The following is a 19,553-nucleotide window of genomic DNA, read 5'->3' as shown; positions in this document are numbered from 1 at the left end:
AGATGAGAAGCTGCTTCAAGCAAAGAAATTTTCCTGTTAATCATCATTTTTTTGTATGCTCTAATCTCTCTAGCTTTTTTCTTGTACTAAGTCAAGGCATGCTGAGTCTGCTTAACAACACTATCCTATTGTTGGAATTAGGGTTGCAGAGAAACACACACAGCTTGGAGAAGACGAAGGAAGCTCAAGGCACACAATACAGAGTCTGTTACTTGATGTGCAATGGAAAGATCCATAGCCCTAGAGTGATGGGTGTATATACAATGCACCGGGGAAAAAACCTCCTAAGGAGGAAAAAAATGCCCCGATGGTCCTAGTGTCTTCACACACATCACTACCACGTGTATATAGTAACAAATCCCACCTGGAGTGATGCAGTGAACAAGAGCTGGCACATAAGTAAAGGGAAGTGCCATGCCCTGAGAACATGATCAATCCACAGAGGGGAGTAAGCCCAAAGCTTTGCGGAAAACTTCGAGCTTCTCACGAGACAATGCCTTTGTGAAAAGATCTGCAAGGTTGTCCTATGTTGGCACATAAGCCAAGCTGATCTCTCCCACTGAGAGCCTCTCCTGACATAGTGGTAATGCACATCAATGTGCTTTGTGCGAGCATGAAAAATTGGGTTCCTCGCAACTACCAATTCGCTCTGACTGTCAGTGTAGATAGTTTTGGCAGTATCATGTCCAACACCCAAATCAACCCATAAGACGTCTGAGCCATACACACTCAACCGTAGCTGTGAAGACTGCCCTATACTCAACCTCACAACTCAAAGTGTCCATAGTAAGTTGCTTCTTGCTCAACCATGATATACATGAACTACCAAGCATGAAACAAAAACCACTCACGTGTCAAAACAACCAGCCCAATCTTAGTATGAAAAAGCATGTTACAAGTCTGGTGGAAATGATCGCCCCTTGGGATAAAACAAGCCAAGATGTAAAGTGCCACTAAGGTAGCGGAAAATCCTCTTGATAGCCTGCCAATGCTTAGACCGTGGTGCTATGCATAAATCTGTTGGGACCTGTGAGACTGCAAACTGGATATTCGGCCTCGTGTTGCATACATAAATGAGGCAGCCAGCATCAGTTTGGTAAAGAGTGACATCAGTAGGATTGCTAGCATTATGTAGACTCAACTTCAAACCCGGTTCCATGGGAGTGGCAATAGGTTTGCAATCCTCAAGTCCAAACTTACATAGCAATGTCTCTATGTAACTCTTTTGACACAAGGCAATACCACCATCACACTGCTTAAACTGTATGCCCAAATAGTGATGCAACAACCCCAAATCTTTCATCTTGAAAGTAGCATTCAAATCAACCTTAAATTCAACAGTATGTCTCTCATTTGGTCCAGTGATTAGCAAATCATCTACATAAAGAACCACAACAAGAAGTACATCACCCTCACGCTTTACATTCAATGTTCTTTTGTTGAACTGTTACGAAAGCCTTGTCAGACCAAACGAGTGTCAGCTTTCTTATACCAAGCATGAGGAGATTGCTTCAACCCATACAAATACTTGTTACATTTGCACACTTTGTCCTCTTGTGCTTTCTTGACAAAACCACAAGGTTACGTTACATAAACTTCCTCAAATGTCACCATTCAAGAAAACAGTAACAATGTCTGATTGATGTACTTCCCAACCAAAATGAGCTGCCAATGCACATAGAAAACGCACAGTAGACATACGAGAAGTGGGAGAAAAAGTCTCTTCATAATCTATGCCGTTTTTATGTGCATAACCCTTTGCAACAAGTCGAGCCTTATGGCGATCAATCTCACCATCCGGTTTGTGTTTCAACTTGTAGCATAACAATCTGATGCATAAGATGCATGGCGAGAGCCTTTACGAGTACAACTAGACAAAGATGCATCCAATTTACTGTAACACAAAGTGTGCACCAGCCATTTTGGTATACCTCTAGCCTACTCATTTTCAGCCCTTTCCTCATCAAGTACATCATGTACATTTGCATCAGTAATAGGCTGATCTGCAACATTTTCAGAAACCCCCATAGGTTGTACATTTGTCTCATTGGAACTTACATTCATATTTCCACCACTGAAAAGAGGCAACAAAGTGTCATAAATATCATGCGAGCTTACATTACTGTCTCTAGTATATGACAGCAAGGGCTGAACAGAATCTTCCACAAACACTAAATCCCATGAAACTAGAATACGTTTTGTTTGCAGATGATACAACCTGTAACCGTTGCTTTCAATATTATAACCAACAAAAATATATTTGACAGCCTTATCGTCCAATTTACTGTGTTATGTTTGTGGCACCAAAGCATATGCCAAACAGCCAAAAACACACATGTGCTCAATAGAAGGCTTTCTATCGTACCATGCTTCATATGGAGTAATAGACTGCAAAGCTTTCGTAGGACACATGTTTAGTATATAAGTGGCACACATGATGGCCTCCAGCCAAAAAGAATGTGGCAAAGCTTGACTTTTGACCATACATCGTGCCATTTCCGTAAGTAACCTGTTTTTCCTCTCAGCAACACCATTTTGCTGAGGTGTGTAAGGCACTGTACATTGGTGTTTTATCCCACGACTAGCCAAAAATGCATTGAATTATGAGACATATACTCCCCCCTCGATCGGAACGGAGGGTGCCCATAGTACATTTCAAGACATTTTCAGCCATAGCCAGAAATTGTTTGAAGCACATAAAAACTTCAAACTTCGCTTGAAGCGGAAATACCCATGTATGCCTAGAGTAATCATCAATGAAAGTCACGAAGTAAAGATAATTGCCCAAGGACGGAGTTTGCATGGGCCAACAAACATCACTATACACAAGCTGCAACCTGTATGTGGCCCGAATTGAACCATCTTTTGGAAACTTGGAACGTTGCATCTTACCCAAAATACAGCCTTCACAAACATGTTTGGCAGGTGCTTCAGGAGGCAGCAAAGAAGCAACCATATCAAATTTCTGTAAACGCAGCAAACTGGCAAAATTTAGATGACCAAAACGTGCATGCCAAAGTTTTGCATCTGAAAATCACCCCACACAAATGCACACATATCTACATAGAAGTGAAATGGTCAACAAATAGTGAGGTTAAAGTTTGTGTAAATGTTGAAAGAAAAGGGAAGTTTGTTTATGGATTTTAAATTGAAAAAAATTGAATCATCCTTAAGATGACACTTATTTTTTCCAAACTCTATAAAGAAGTAGCAGACAAGCCTTGTCTGTTAAGATGGATCTACTTAAACAAGGTGAAAAGATTATCCATAGTTTTAAATCTAAAGAAAAAAAAGAAACCCAAGGCTGATGATTATCAAGCGAAGCAATACCACCATCCCTATGTTGCTACATTAATTGGTGGCGTTGGATATACTGAGTAACTCTTTTGAGAAGTAGATTCTCTCATAACCTTAGAATAATAGAGTGGGAATGCATGTGGATATAGTGTTAACGTTCAGAAAACATGATCATTGGAGACTAGGATATAAGCATTATCCATATGACTAATTTTTCTCTCTCTCAAGTTTGTAGCTTTTTCATCTTAGCTCACTAGCTTACTTGCCATGAGTAGATGTATATATTTGAAAGTTCAATATGGCTTACATAAGGCTATGAGAAGAATTCAATATTAAAAGGTTTCTTTGTGAGAGAACGTGAAAAAATGACAATAATTTTTTGAAACATTTGTTATCACAATAAAATATTCTGTTTCTTTCAAAAAGTGTAACACTAAACTATTTAGAGTGCAATATCTTCCAAAAACATTAAAAAATAATGCTTGAAAAACCACTTGGAAGCATTCTAGCATGTTGAGAAAACAAGGTGAGGAGTCACAATGGCCTGGCGAAGGTAAGGGGGAGGGGGAAGATTTATCGAAAGTAGGTCTCAATCAATTGTGAAATTGTATTGTTTTGATATAGAATTGTATTGTCTATATACACACATAATTAGGCTCCTATCACACTGGGCTGCATGTCCATCATGCGTTGGATGACCATGATCAACATGCCCTTGCATGAGAAGAGTTCGGATTACAATAGCTAGCACAAATGCTATCACACTGAGCGTGTGCAAGAAATTAGAAAAGTTGTTATGCGTCCAATCAAACGGCAGGATTAGTGTTGGGGCATGGGATGCTGATATAGTTTTGGAAAAAGTATGTCGCTAAGCTAGACAACCAACTAAGCTGGGGAAACATGGACATCATCCCAGTGTGACAACTGACTCCATCGACACATCCGTTGATTGGTTGGGAAGAGAATAAACGTTGTCTGCATGTCCCAATGTGACACGGGCGTAAGAAGCTAACGATTCCAAACTAGTCAATCGATCGGTATGGTCCGCACCACTGCTTTCGACAACGGATTATGGATATGGGAAATGCACTTTTCCTTTGTCCCCGGCCCCCGCACACAAATACACACACATCTACATAGAGGTGAAATGGTCAACAAATAGCGAGTTAAAGTTTGTGTAAATGTTGAAAAAAAATGGGAGTTTTTTATGGCCTTCAAATTGAAAAAAAAATGAATCATCCTTAAGATGACACTTATTTTTTCTAAACTCTATAAAGAAGTAGTAGAAATGCCTTGTCTATTAAGATGGATCTACTTAAACAAGCTCAAAAGATCACATTGACATTCTAAAACAAAATAAAGTAAAAATGTTTTTTTTTTTAAAACAACAAAACAAAGGACCTTATTACAAACTAAAAAGTAGATCGAATAAGCATAGATAATAATTAACAAATTCTTAAGAAAAAGTAGATTCAATAAGAATTTTAAAAAAAAATCATGAAATGTCCTTTTAGGAGGTCCTAAATGAAAAGGTTCTTTTACAAATCAAAATATTACATTATTTCACATCATGTCCTTTTAAGAGGTCTTAAATAAAAAGGATTTTTTACAAATCAAAATATTACATTATTTCATATCATAGGATCAAATTCTATGAATGTGCTACTGATGCTTTGTTCTTTAAAGCAATCCAAATAACAAAGATAAATAATTTTTTAATGAAATGGAGCCCATGATTTTTTTACAAACTAAAATAACCAAAAAAAAAAGTGGAAGAGGACGAAAAAGACTTTGTGTGACCCAATTTTCAATGGTCCTCTTTAAAGAAAGAGGTACACAAATGTCAACACCTTTCACAAAAACCTTAAAAACATATTAAAAAACAAGCAATTGTATACGTGTCCTCCATTCGATCAACTTACATCCACGGTCTACAATTTGCACCCAAAATCCACCCACCTCACTATGGTCTTCTGCAGACCAAAAAGGGGTAAAAGAAGATTAGAAAGATTGTATATGATCCTCTTTAAAGAGAAAGGTACACAAATTTCAACATCTCAAAAAGACCTAGAAGAAATATTAAAAAAGAAAGTTCTTTGCTATGTGACACTAATTGAAAAGCTTTATCCAGTACTCCAGAATTGCACCAAAAATCCAACGCTTTACTAAGGACTCCTTATGTAATCCAAAAAGATAGGATTTTGAGCAACTTGGCTACAAACACATGCAAATAGAATCAAAATCATGTCTTTTCCAATCTCTCTTCCCTTCATCTCGCCAATGTGGCATCCCTTGGAGCTAGCTCCCTTTCTCAGGAAGACCTAGGACCTGGGATATCTTTACCAAGAGTATGCAAAAAGCCATAAATATTGCAGGACCAAGGAAGAAATACCAAGAGGGACGATGCAAGCAACTCGTTGATGAAGTGGAACTTCTTATCAACTTACCATCAAAAAATAGGAACGATCTGCTTCGAAAGCATATCACAAAAAATGGCTCAAAGCTAGAAGGGACTTAACTGACCGCCAACTGGAGGAGGTGAGGAAGGCCAAAAGTCTATTTAGAGAAACCTTCTTCAATAGAAGGAGGCCAATCATGCACATGTTTTTAGGGCCCTCAAAGTCAAAAGAAATAGGGGTCTGGTTCACTCGCTCATCGATGGCAATGGAAATGAGGTTAAGGATCTGGATGAAATGGATCAACTTATGTTCAACCACCTTCGCAAATCACAGGCCAACCCAATGATCACTACCAGGAGGTGCAAGGTGCCGAATCGACTCTTATTGGGAGTGTCAAAAGAATGACCTCCCTCTTTGAAGCCAATTCTAGGCACTCACCGATCCAAGATATCCAATCACACAAATGGCCAATTAAGACCTGATTGATGGGGTGTTGGACTTGAGGATTAAAAGAGGCCTCATCAAGCCCATCCATAAACAAGTATGTTGTTCCCATTTGAATCATCGATGCCCCATAATGATGATGTCGGTTTCATATAAAATAAATGCCAAATCTATAGACCTGCAGCTCTTCCCCTCTTATACAAAGTCCTCACCCCTCACTAGCATGGATTCATAAAGGGAAGGTCAATATATGACAACATTCTAGCAGCAATGGTTGGTATTGAATATGCTTCAGTCACTAAGCAAGAGTGTGTTCTACTAAAATTCAATATAGATAAGGCCTACGACAAGATTACATGGTCATTTGTTGAAGATGTCATGAAGTCGCTAGGCTTTCGGCCTCGGATGTGTTGACTTGTCAACACTCTTGATACTAGGAGACAATCAAATATCCTCTTCAATGAAAGGATTGTGGGGGCCTTTGAGGTAAAAGTATTTATTAAGCATGGCTGCCCCCATTCCTTTTTAATGTTTGTCATTGGATACCATCCTCTGGTTACATTACTTGAAGATAGTGCAGCTAAAGAGGAGAATCAAGGGCTAACTCTTCTTAACAACGACCAACTTCTCGCTAAGCTCTTTGTGGATGACACCTTGCACTTTCTCAGAGATTGCCTCAGGACATCAAGAAGGCTCTGCAAGGTTTTCTCTAGCATCACAATCAAAGGGTAGCATTGAAAAGTCAAGATTGATCTCTCTGAAAATGACTCATTCCACCTTTCAATGTGGACAGGGAATATTGTAACAAAAGGGAACATTTTTTGGCACTTGGGAGCCCCTATGGGGTTGATGTAGCCCAAAAGAAAAGATTCCTATGGGTGTTGGAGAAGGTGAAGAGCAAGATGTAAAGGCGGGAGAACGTGCTCCTCTCCTTTTCGAGCAGAATCATGATCATCAATTCCTTCCCCTAATTAGCCTTCAATGGGCCATTGCTTAAGATGGCCAAGTGTAATTGGAAAGGGTTCTTGAAATCAACTAAGAGATTCCTATGGAAAAACAACATTAAAGGCTCAGGCCCCAGGAAGTGGGCTAAATGGGAGACACGATTGCCAAACCTTTGGAGCAAGGCGGCCTTGGGATTCTTAATCCTAGCATTCATGCGGAAGCCCTCTGCACAAAGTTTATGGTTGCACTCGCAAAACAGGACTAGGTGTGGGATGTTATGGCTAGGGCTATGATGGAGTACTCTAAGATATGCATGGCAGGAGGACTGTGGAAAGGGCTTGAAGTACACGACAAGCTGCTTGCTTCTTGGCGGGCCATTCTCAAACTTGCAGGTATGACATGCGAACTCGCTTGAAAATTCAAAAGGACCATAGAGTCCTTGGAAAGGGGAAAGTTGTTTAGATACTTTTTTAATTCTATAACTCATTAGTCCCCAAGGTCGGAAGCATCCTGCAAACCCCTTTCTGGAGAGAAGTTTCTAGGAAAATTAATAACGAAGGTATCAAATGTCTTGGTCAACTCTGGGATTACAATAGTTGCAATTGGAAAGAAACAGACCATCTAGCTCTCCAGTATAATCTGAATGGGACAAAAAGGTTACTAGTGAGTAGAGCTCTAAACGCGTGGCAGTGGCCTAAGAACAGACACTTCCTTAAACCTCAAACTAAGGAAATGTACTATTTACTTATGTATTAAAAAGATTGGTTCACATTGCTTAACAAGCAATGGGGGAAGAACTGATCGGAGTCAAGATGGGAGACACTTGTAAACAATATATAGCAGCCTTCATGGCCACGACCCACATAGGATGAAGTTTTTTGTGTGGAAGGCTCTATAGGGATCCATGCTGACTGGGGTAAGGTATTTTCCAGGGGAATTGGTCCAGACAAATTCCCACAATGTAGATAAGCTAGGGACGACCTCGCTCACCTCTGAACAAGGAGTGCCCAATGATTTGTGGGCTAGCATGGAGAATCTGCAAATGGGTCCAAAAAACCTGGAAAATAGGTTTCTTCAAGAATGATCTATTCTGGGGAGGTAAGGTGTTCAAGAGTAAGGCACTTCTCATAGTCGTGCAAATGGTGAGATACTTCTATTTCCATCATGTTTGGAAGGCAAGAAACGATCGGATATTCGAGAATACATTGGAAACAACTAAATTCACCAAGATAGTCCAAGAAAGTAGGAAGGCAGTCATGGCCTTTGGGAAACAATTCAACTTTGATGAGTGGAGCAAGGATGTAGCCGATATGGGCTCTCTTGAGTAAAAGGGTTGGCTAATCACTTGCCTGGGGTGGCTCCCCTTTCAACCGATGTAGTGGTAACCTAGGGAAGCTTGAACAGCTCGGCTTGAGCATGGCAAGAACTTGTAATTTTTTTGCTATGTTAATATAATCTACTCACAATCGTGAGTTTTGCCCCAAAAAAAAAAACCTAAGTGAATATATGATTACATGTGTGTTAACCTACATGATCACAAAATTAGGGATGGATGATGGCCCAAATTTGATCCAAATTTTTCATTAAGCTCAGAAGTTCCATTACTTGAAAGAAACCCTAGGTTAAGCGTAATCCCACATACAAGTATTGAAATTCACCTATAAATTCAAAAATTGAAGGTGAGAAAACTTTAAGAAATTTAGTGTTGAAAACCTTCAAATTTAGGCAATTGACCTCTAAAATATTCGATATGTGGGGTTCTCCAAGTTTTCCAAAAAATACATCTTTCGAGCAAAGTTGATAGCTACAGAGTTAGTCACTACCATCTTTGAAGTCCTCTCTCTCTCTCTCTCTCTCTCTCTCTCTCTCTCTCTCTCTCTCTCTATATATATATATATATATATATGTGTGTGTGTGTGTGTGTGTGTGTGTGTGTGTGAAAATAAGAAGAAAAAAATGGATTAATTATATCACCCAAGTGTGATAGATTGTTTATCACAATTGCTTCTTGTATATGAAGCCTTGATTTCATCGACAGATCTTTGAGATCTCTCGGGATTGTTGCTACAACATTAAAACCTCTCTCTCTCTCTCTCTCTCTCTGTGTGTGGGACTCCCATACCTTTCTAATCTCTCTCGATTTGCTCGAGCCTCTCTACATGTGCTAAAAATTACTTGGAGATGAAGAGTATAGTACAGAGAAATTAAAAACTACACCTTAGCTTTTATACATTTGATAAAGTAAATCTTTTGCAAGTCTAAGGCATTTAATCATGGACATTAGTAAGAGATATGTTAATTTAAAAAAAAAATATTTGGATCATGTGAATTAATGCAAATAGAAAAAGTTGCCTCAAGTGAATGGGAAGTCACCTTTAAAGCAAATGTCTTCAAGGGAGAGTCTAAAAACATATGGTGCAATGCTGGCCATTCTCAATGTCTCCTTCACCACCTTCACAGAACATACATGAACTCATTAGATAGATCCTTCATTTCCACATAACCAATGCAAAAGGAAGACAAATTACAAAGCTTTTCTTACATTTTTTGTGAAGCGCATACTTTGGTAGTCTTCCCATGTTAGCTTCTCGTTGTTCGGCTTGGTTTTTTGAAGGGGAAAATTCTCCCTCTAAAAAATATCATAGATCAAGGGGGGCCAAATCAAGCTATCCATCCATTTATTAGCTACCTATAGATCTACTTGTCCATAAGCAAGAATACACATTTTTGGTAGATACTAGATAGATAGACTATGCGACTTAAAATATGTTAGTGATGAATATGTGTGTGCGCGCACGCGTGCATGCATAAATGAACATAAGTTTAGTACACATGCACAAGAAGTTTTGGACAAATTCTCACAATAATTCCCACATTGTGACTTACTTGAACATCATGAGCTTTTGTGAGGGAGGCACCGCATACCTTGCTAGGTACTATTAGGGGCGAGGGACCGTCGGCCCCTGCCCCCAATCGTACCTAGATAGGTATGTGGTGCCTTTCGAGCAGAAGCTTATGATATTGTTATGCACTGCATGAAAAACATTGAAAAAGACTCTGTTTTCCTATATGAAAAATTTTCTAAATCTTCTGGTGATTTGTATTCCTAAACATAGTGAGAGAGGGGGGAGAGATTTGCACTAACTTGAAGCTCATGGATGACATGTTCGTTTTCAGAGAGGAACTTCAAGATATTCGCAAAAAGTATCGCAGTGTTTTCATAAGCTGCCAACACAAATGCATAAATCCAATCTGCAACATGTAGCCCACCATACTCATCTCCACTTCCGGCAATTCGCTTCAAAAGGATGTCAAGGAAATCCTTGGCCTCTTTTCGAGGTTCAAGTCTCCTTGACCTAACTAGCTTTCCTATTGTAAAGTTTATTCTTTTAGAAGCCTAGCAAAAAAGACACGAGAAACACTTTACAAGATAACCTTTACAAGAACAAATGGCCAAGAAGATGTAGAGCTATCCTATCATTCATACACTTATGTGACACTAAATCTTGATTTAAAAAGTTGACCTTGCATACAGAATTGGGATGCATGTGCATATAACAAATAGGTGTCAATGTAGGCTGATTTGTTTAAGTGGAATCAACAAAGATCCTTTTGGATCGTATGTGAATGACTGGGGAAAGGGGGCAAGTGGCGGTCGAGCAACAACGCAAGAGGTTGTAGGTTGAGATAGGTGAGGTGGGTCAAAAGACGAGCAGCGGGAAGCAATGCCCTTCCCTATGGATGGGCATAATTCCATTTTTCCCTTCTAATCACAAAAATAAATTACAAGTTAATTTTTATAATTAACCAACATGTCGGTGAAGAATGTAAAAAGGTAATGTGATCGGTGAGGATTATTGGTAGAACTTCTATTTACAAGCTTTTATGTATGCCAAACGAGTATAAAAGAGTATGCCCTATAATCTTTTTCTCATTTGTTTGGAAAGAATCTCACGAAGATGCCAATTTAGAATGGAAGCAAAAGAGAGGGTGGAGACGTGGATCTTCTTGTTTTTAAATTTGTTTTGACATTTGTCAGCGGTCACTCTTTATCTCGGGATAGCTTCCCACGACATTAAAATTCTCCTCCTCCTCTTCTTTTTCTTCTCCTGCACACGATTAGAGGCGGCTCTCTCTCCCTGTCTCTCTCACTCTCTCTGTTGCACTCTAATCAGGTCGACTATCTTTCTCTCGCACTACTCTAATGCTCAAAGTGGACAATGTCCATCTTGTTTTGGTTTGCCAGCGGGCTGAGCTCGGGTCCAGGCCGTGGTCATTCGCTTCTCCTCTGTCTGTTTGGCATGGAGGTGCAAGAGCGTAATGCACATGCAGTGTGTTCGTGGACTCGTCTCTGCAAGAGCGGAAGGCATGGTATGGAAGAGCTACGGGACACACAGAGCATCAGAGGACTGCACGAACAACAGAGTCATGCTTTCTCTCGTCGACAGATCGATCTCTGTGTCGCTCTCTCTCTCTCTCTCTCTCTCTCTCTCTCTCTCATGAAAGCATGTTAACTTGTCATGCTTTTTCATGTCCCGGACAATGCTAACTAGCACAATTTTGACATATGCTAACTAATACAATAACTTGAGCTACATCTCCAAGATCTATGACATATAATATATCAATAGAAAACACTTGAAACAAGGAATCCAAATGTACAACCTCCGACAAATTTTGATATTATTTATAAAAAATTTACCGGACGTCCAACTTTTTGAAGATGTGCTAACTTGAAATCGCTAACTAGCACAAAAAGCGCGACAGGTTAACATGCTTTCACCCTGGCACTGTTGTTAAACAGCACCAAAGCCACAGGGTAGCAATTTTGCGAAAGGGCGGAGACGAGAAAAAGCTGTGCAAAGCTGTCGATCAGGGCTTCAAAGTGGACATCTCAGGTCCGTAGGTCGTGAGGGGGCATGGGAGGATGTTGGGGAGCATGTGGATTGGCAATGAGTAGGGGAGGGAGGCACCAGCGCAGCGATGGCCGCAAAGGGGAGATCAGGTATGGGGGGTCGATTTGAGAAGAGCGGCAGGAGGTACCGACTTGCTTGCGAGTTGGGGAAGAGGGCTCACATGGGAACCGCTCCAACGGAGGCCTTTTCCGCTTGTGAAGCAAGCCTGGCAAAGGAATCCCACAGAGAGAATCCCACAGAGATTCTCCTTGAACTAATGATGTAGACGATAATGCTATGGCATATGTGCATGTTCTCTAAATTAGATGGGTAACTTAATGTACTCCAAGTCAATTGGGAGATATCCTACTTTACTCCCCTTCCCTATAGAAGAACAGTTCTTAAACAAGCCGTTGTTCTAATGACTGACTCATGAAAATGTTGAGCATCATACGACGAAAAAAATACTTTCAAGGTAGAGTCTCCCATGCAATCAAGAGAATTTTGCACTCTTTTTCATTCGTCTTCTCCTTTGTTTTCGAAATGCAAGCAAAAAGGAGAAGACAGGGAACCCTTTGCTTGGTCCGAGCTCAAACTTGACCCTTAGCCCGATTCCGTTTGCTGGCGAGCTCCCATACACCTTGCTGCTCTATTTCTCGAGCTCCTACTTGCAATCAATTGCCTTTGGACTCCTGCTCTCCAATTCTCTACACTCGATGCCGTGAAGATCCCATGCTCTATTTTTGTAGAGATCCCTAATTCTCTCAACAAATTTCCCACACACTTGTGTGTCAAGATCTACCTGATTTCCTCCGGGTGTAGCCAAAGCTCACCGAATTCTTGCCTATCCGATGCCACCAATCGTCGAGCTCCGTCGTTGTTGAGGGACTGCCATCGCTACGACTTGGCGGATGCATGCGTGCGCAGTACGGTGTGGTGTGTGCGAGAAAGAGGAGGAGCACAAGAGTGTGGGTGGAGCAACCTCTGGAAGTATTGTGAGTGAGGAGCTCTTTATTCGTTGTATATGAAAGAATAAGAGTGCGTACAAACGACTGACGGACAATTGAACACTAACGTCAGATCCAAGACAAAGGTGTAGCGCGTTTATCCCAAACGATTTGTTTACGAAACAAAAAGAATATAATGTAAATTAGTGTCTTCGTAAACAAGAGTTGATTCAATGACAAAAGAACATAGGACCCATAGGTTAAGAACTGTCCCTATAGATGAGGCAGGGGAAGACAAGGTGGCAGAAGGATGGGATCGAGGAGACGATGGAGGCAGGGGAGGCGCAGGTGAAGCAAAGAAGGGGTAAAAATGAAGGGGTGGCGGGCGGAATGTAATGAATTTCTTTTAGAGAGCGCCAGATTAAATCGGTATGCGGCGCAGCGCGCTACTACCTACTACTATGCGCGTGGTTCGGCGATGGTTCTGAATACGAGATTCTCCCCAATGAAGGAGGCCTCAAAAAAGTACGGAGGCGTCAAATCTATCAAAATCTGGCAGAGATTCTCTCTCTCTCTCTCTCTCTCTCTCTCTCTCTCTCACACATCATTCATACAGCATGCTGTCGGCGGACTTCGCTGTTTCAGAGGCAGCGTAGGCTCTCTCTGTCTCTCTGGGGAACTCCACCCTATGCCTTGGAGATCAAGTCTCTCTCTCTCTCTCTCTCTCTCTCTCTCTCTCACAGACCTCTGTTTTCAGCAGCCTTCAAGGCGCAAACATGGGGAAGTGCATGCGGGACGTAGCAAGGGACCCGCCGAGGAGAAGGGTGGGACGTGTGTGCTCGAAATGGTTGAACTCGTCTACAACCTATCTCTTGCAGGAGAGCTGCTGCTGCTTCTTCTTCTTCTTCTTTTGTACTTTTGTAGGGGGGATCTTGGCTACAATGTATTTTTTAAACGATCGTGCAATCATTTATAATTGTAAATTTGAAGGAATAGAGACTCGAGAGCACAGATTGCTCAGATTGCTAGCGTGAATGACGAAGGACAGAACTATGAAATTCTCGAGTTCAAATCCTGCCCTAGACTTTGTAGAAGCTGGATCCGGCTACATATTCCGTCATAAGGACGGTCTTCATCGTCTACAAGGAATCTGATTGAGATTCCACCTCTGTATGTAGCAAAAGAAGATGGGGGAGAATCTAAGGGAGACTCCTCTCTCTCCCTTTAGGTATGTATAAGGTGCACTTGACCATCTCTATTTATACGGACATAAAAAATCTTTTTACTTTACACTTCTATTGTAGTGTGCTCACTACAAGACACTTAGAGAGAGAGACAGGACCAAAACTAAGCTTGCCCTCAACGAATGAGGCAGCTCCTTATATTGAGCACTGGAAAGGCTACATGCCAAGAACAGCAGAAGTGTCCTCCCACACTAGGTGGTCGGACACACGACCACAAACCACACCTCCCCCCTTAGGGAGAAAAAGATGGACATCTTTTTACAATGTTGGGTTGAGAATGGACTTCACAAGAGAGATCAATTCCGACGCCTCATCTCGAGGGAGTGATCATACAACGGCTTAGGGGCTAAGAAACTGAGCTTGGGGGACTAGACTCGACATCATGCCGATCATCATCAAGGCATGGAACTCATACATCTCGCTTGTGCAAACATTAGGTCGCTATCCATATGAAATGGACAAGATGAGGAAGGACTGACTGAGGATTGGGTGCGAAATTTTTTGCGACATACATCATCGTTATAAAGGGGTTCGGTGTGATCGAGTAAGACAAAGACTAGGAAAAACCTACTACAAAGAAAGAGACCTTAAAACTGAAACTGAATCATGGAGCTCGATTATTACATTGGCAAATGAAAAGACTAGGCACCTCTGCACCAAAGATGCAGCAACTCCTATGTCTGTGAACAACCCTTGAATATGATTCTTGATTTTGTCCTTCTTCTAGAACTCGACATTTGTGATCGAGCATCATTGAGCATGCAAAGGTTATCAGCGGCCTGATAGGCAATCAATTAAGTCTTGGGCAGCACCTTGAACTACGTCCCAGTGGTATCTTCGCTGGCACCGTCACTTCACTAGGGAAATCTGCTTTCGGGAGCTTTGATAGTGTCCTTCGCTTGCGTCTGACCATTTGCTGTCAAGGATGAAAGGCAGGGGAGCCGTGGATTGTTTGATGGCCACATCATCTTCTTGCTGCTCTGCCCTAGCCATGGTTAAGCTTGTGCGTCTCTCTACTATTATACGACGAAACACAGTCACAGGATCGACCTCAACAATGGACCTTGGGTATGCCTTATTCACATACTCTACCTCGTCCATGTTGGTGGACTCCAATTTAGGTTGAGTGGTATCCCTTGCTTTCGCTTTACCAACTGCTTGATCCTCCACCTTCATGCATTTCACAGATCGCAATGTGGGCGTTGATGGTGGCAAGAGCCCTGCCTTCAGCGACTTCATAAGCAAAACTCGGATGGAAACCTGCACCACTAACATCTGCATGCTGCCCTCCAGCAGTAGCTTTCTGCGGCCCAGCCGATCGACAAGTGCCACCGACACAAGCGTGGAGAGCACATTGATCCCCCCCGTGATGGCAGCTGAGTAGAGGGCAGTGTCACTCTTGAAGCCCACAGTCTGGAAAAGCACGGGCGCATAAAACATAATCGTGTTAATGCCTGTGAGCTGCTGGAAGACTTGAAGCGCCACCGTCACTCCCAGCTGAGGCTTGTTCTTCTTCCACATTGCCCTCCACGGGCTTTGCACCGCTTGCGAGGCCTGGCAGGCCTATTTGATGGCGTATAGCTCTGCGTGCATGGCTTCAGCGTTAGCACAGGCTGAGAGAGTGGTGCTATCACCCGGAATCGCAGAAGGCTTTGCTACCCTGTATCCCATGAGAAGATCGCCATCTTTGGCTTCCCAAGAAAACCAAGAAAGGGTTTTTTAACTAACCCTTGCCCGCCGCCTCCACCAATGTAGTGTGCTCACTACAAGACACTTAGAGAGAGAGACTGGACCAAACTAAGCTTGCCCTCAACGAGTGAGGCAGCTCCTTATAATGAGCACTGGAAAGGCTACATGCCAAGAACAGCAGAAGTGTCCTCCCACACTAGGTGGTCGGACACACGACCACACACCACACAATGAGTGTTTTCATTTTGATTTTCATTTTTTCGAGATTGTGGAGATACTACTCCACTTGACCCTCTATCTTACACACACGCTTATTTTTCACGTAACTCACTCCAATTGCTTCAGGCCAATATATTCGCGCAAGAGAGAGACTTGGTCATTTGCTCATTCAAACTTGGTCAACATTTCTTCTCCACTTCTCCATTCAATCATTGTTTTTTTTTAAAAAGGGTTTTATGTATTTTTAACTGACTAAAATTGTTGAAGGCCCTCCTCCCAATACATAAGGAGAGAGAGAGAGAGAGAGAGAGAGAGGAGAGACGTTAAAGCCCCTCCTCCTAATACATTGGGGGGGAGGGGGGAAGAGAGAGAGAGGGAGAGAGAGAATCATGAGATTCCTACCAATGCCGCCTGATTGTGTGTGTGTGTGTGTGTGTGGGGGGGGGGGGGGGGGGGGGGGGGGGGGGGGGGGGGGGGGGGAGAGAGAGAGAGAGAGAGATCATACACTGAAGCAGACAGATGGTGCTTTGCGTTGGAGATAGGGAGGTGGCAAACACTGTCTTTCTACGCACAAGAATTGATGATGACCATTCCTATCATAACAACTAGGCATGACGGCTAGCATTGAGTGGCCGAGTGAGTGAGGCGACTCCAGGGGAGTGAACTTAGGGACCACATAGATCAACACATCGCGAGGAGGACTAGAGAGGTCAACATCCCGCCTTTTAATGCGAAAGCAGCTAGCATCATACTATTATCGGGGCGCCAATGTCGTTTTCAAACCTAGCGTCCCGACAGCCTCAAAGAAAGCAAGCCCCGCCCCCATTTTTCTCATTTTCTCATCCAAAGTTGGTCAATATTTCTTCTTCACTCATCCTTTCAATCATTGGCCACATCAAAGCCAAGGTTTAATGTATTTTTAACTGACTAAAATTATAAAATCTCGACCAGATTCCTAAGCTGCAAACTACTCAATTCCTACACATGTCAGGTTAGCAACCATATATAAAGGGGGAAAGGATTCTCCCTCCCCGCCCTTTGCCAGGACGTGTCGAATGTGTGTTCCATGTACCTCACTCCAATTGCTTCAGGCCAATGCATGCGCGCAAGAGAGAGACTTGATCATTTGCTCATCCAAACTTGGTCAACATTTCTTCTCCACTCCTCCATTCAATCATTGTTTGTTAAAAAATAGGGTTTAATGTATTTTTATCTCACTAAAATTGTTGAAGGGCCTCCTCCCAATACATAAGAGAGAGAGAGAGAGAGAGAGAGAGAGAGAGAGAGAGAGAGAGAGAGAGAGAGACGTTAAAGCCCCTCCTCCCAATACATAAGGGAGGGGGGGGGGGGGGGGGAGAGAGAGAGAGAGAGAGAGAGAGAGAGAGAGAGAATCATGCGAATCCTGCCAACGCCGTCTGACTGTGTATTTGGGGGGGGAGAGAGAGAGAGAGAGAGAGAGAGAGAGAGAGAAAGAGAGAGAATCATGCGAATCCTGCCAATGCCGTCTGACTGTGTATTTGGGGGGGGGGGGGGGGGGGGGGGGGAGAGAGAGAGAGAGAGAGAGACAAAGAGATAGATAGTTCTATTATCATCCTCGGAGATCAAATATGACCTATGAGACCAAATGAACATGTCACATTGTGTGAGTGGAAGTCATAAGTGACTCTCGATGCTCAAAAATGACTGAAATGAACGTCGCAATAGAGAGTCTATATCATGGTTGGGAGAGGAAGGTATGAAGGGAGAGCTCATGGCTGAATATATGAGAAAAAGAGGATCTAATGTGGTCAAAAGCTGAGCACTCAAGTAGTGTGTGGTACTCACTCTCTCACACTTGACGAGGGCATAAGGTGCAAAGTCGATGAAACTCCTTGTGAGTGCCCCAACGTCCTGTCTCGCAACGTAGAGAATGGGAGCTAAGACGAATGGAGGCAATGGTGCGGATTGCAATGGTGCGGATTGCACTCAATGGGATGGGCTCAAGGATGTAGGGATGCGTTCGGCTACCGCGCTCGGAGAAGAAGAGAGATTTGTAGTTGGGGCCAATGTGTTTAATGTAATGGCTAAAGCGAGAGAACCTCCAGATTTCTCCCAAGCCGTGATACATTGGCGTTGTAAGAAGGCCTCATTAACTTGGGAGTCGATCGACACGCATCCTTGACCAAGTGACATGCATCCCATCTTCCAAACCATTTCTTGATGTCAAGTATCCACCTCGAACTTAGTCTTTTGGACCTTTTGACTTGCTTCATATGTGTTTCTAGGAAGTCGATACAAAGGGCTACTTTGTGTCTTAAGCATGTACTCCACAACCCTTTGCATGCCCAAGACCTCAATGGGAAGCGATCCGGACTCAAGAAGTAAGAGCATGTAGGGTGTTTGTGTCTTGACTTGGAGAAAGTTGGTGAGAAAACGCTTTTGGATATTCTCAAAACTCTTTTCAAGTAGACTTCCTGATGCTACCACCCCACACCTCCACTCCATAAAGAAGCACCGGTGTCACCAATGCGTCAGAGAGGTGCTTTTTGAGAGCCCAACACTTGATCTCTCCAACATTGCACATGTTCTCAAATGCATAATAAGACCTCTTTCCGAATTCCAAGCGACACATTGCGCAATCCTTCCATCTATGATTGGACGGAACCTCAAGGCCAAAATACTTGACGCTATTTACTACTTCAAGTTGAAGCTATTAACTACTTCAAGTTGCTCATTGTTGTATACAATGCATGGATTTTCATCATTGAGGGTCTTTACAAGCATAACCTTGGTTTTGGATCCATTCACGATCAGCCCGCTAGGTAGGCAAAAGCGTTCAAAGACACTCATAAGCTTTTGTGCATCTTTCTAAGGTATGTGCCAAGAGCACTACAGAGAGAGAGAGAGAGAGAGAGAGAGAGAGAGTGAGAGGAGAGAGAGAGGAGAGAGAGAGAGAGAGAGAGAGAGATCATACACTGAGCAGACAGATGGTGCTTTGCGTTAGAGATAGGGAGGTGGCGGAGACTGTCTTTCTAGGAACAAGAATTGATGATGACCATTCCTATCATAACAACTAGGCAGGGCGGCTTGCATTGAGTGGTCCACTGAGTGAGGCGACTCCAGTGGAGTGAACTTAGGGATCACATAGATTAACACATCTCGAGGAGGACTAGAGAGGTTAGCATCCTGCCTTTTAGTGCGAAAGCAGCTAGCATCATACTATTATCGAGGCACCAATGTCATTTTCAAACCTGGCGTCCTAACAGCCTCAGAAAAAGCAGCCCCCATTTGGCTCATTTTCTCATTCAAAGTTGGTGAATATTTCTTCTTCACTCATCCTTTTAATCATTGTCCACATAAAAGCCAAGGTTTAGTGTATTTTTAACTAGCTAAAATTATAAAATCTCGACCAGATGCTTGAGATGCAAACTACTCAATTCCTACACTTGTCAGGTTAGCAACCATATATAAAGGGGGAAAGGATTCTCCCTCCCC

The 19,553-nt window shown here is 42.5% G+C and overlaps 2 pseudogenes across 1 annotated transcript in view; both read right to left on the bottom strand.

The window, feature by feature from the left end:
- Positions 1–19,553, bottom strand: part of LOC147431398 (cytochrome P450 724B1-like) — a 50,635-nt pseudogene that overhangs the window by 22,490 nt on the left and 8,592 nt on the right. Inside the window, exons 4-6 of the transcript XR_015185757.1 lie at positions 10,231–10,482; positions 9,628–9,714; positions 9,459–9,537 (exon numbers count right to left, since the gene is read on the bottom strand). The product of XR_015185757.1 is annotated as a cytochrome P450 724B1-like (transcript). The remainder of the gene's footprint in view (positions 1–9,458; positions 9,538–9,627; positions 9,715–10,230; positions 10,483–19,553) is intronic.
- LOC147431399 (uncharacterized) lies at positions 15,021–15,692 on the bottom strand (annotated as a pseudogene).

The sequence above is a fragment of the Adiantum capillus-veneris genome, chromosome 21, assembly GCF_014529385.1.
Source record: "Adiantum capillus-veneris isolate H3 chromosome 21, ASM1452938v2, whole genome shotgun sequence".
NCBI classification, from domain to species: Eukaryota; Viridiplantae; Streptophyta; class Polypodiopsida; order Polypodiales; family Pteridaceae; genus Adiantum; species Adiantum capillus-veneris.
This window is presented reverse-complemented; position numbering and strand designations above follow the sequence as displayed.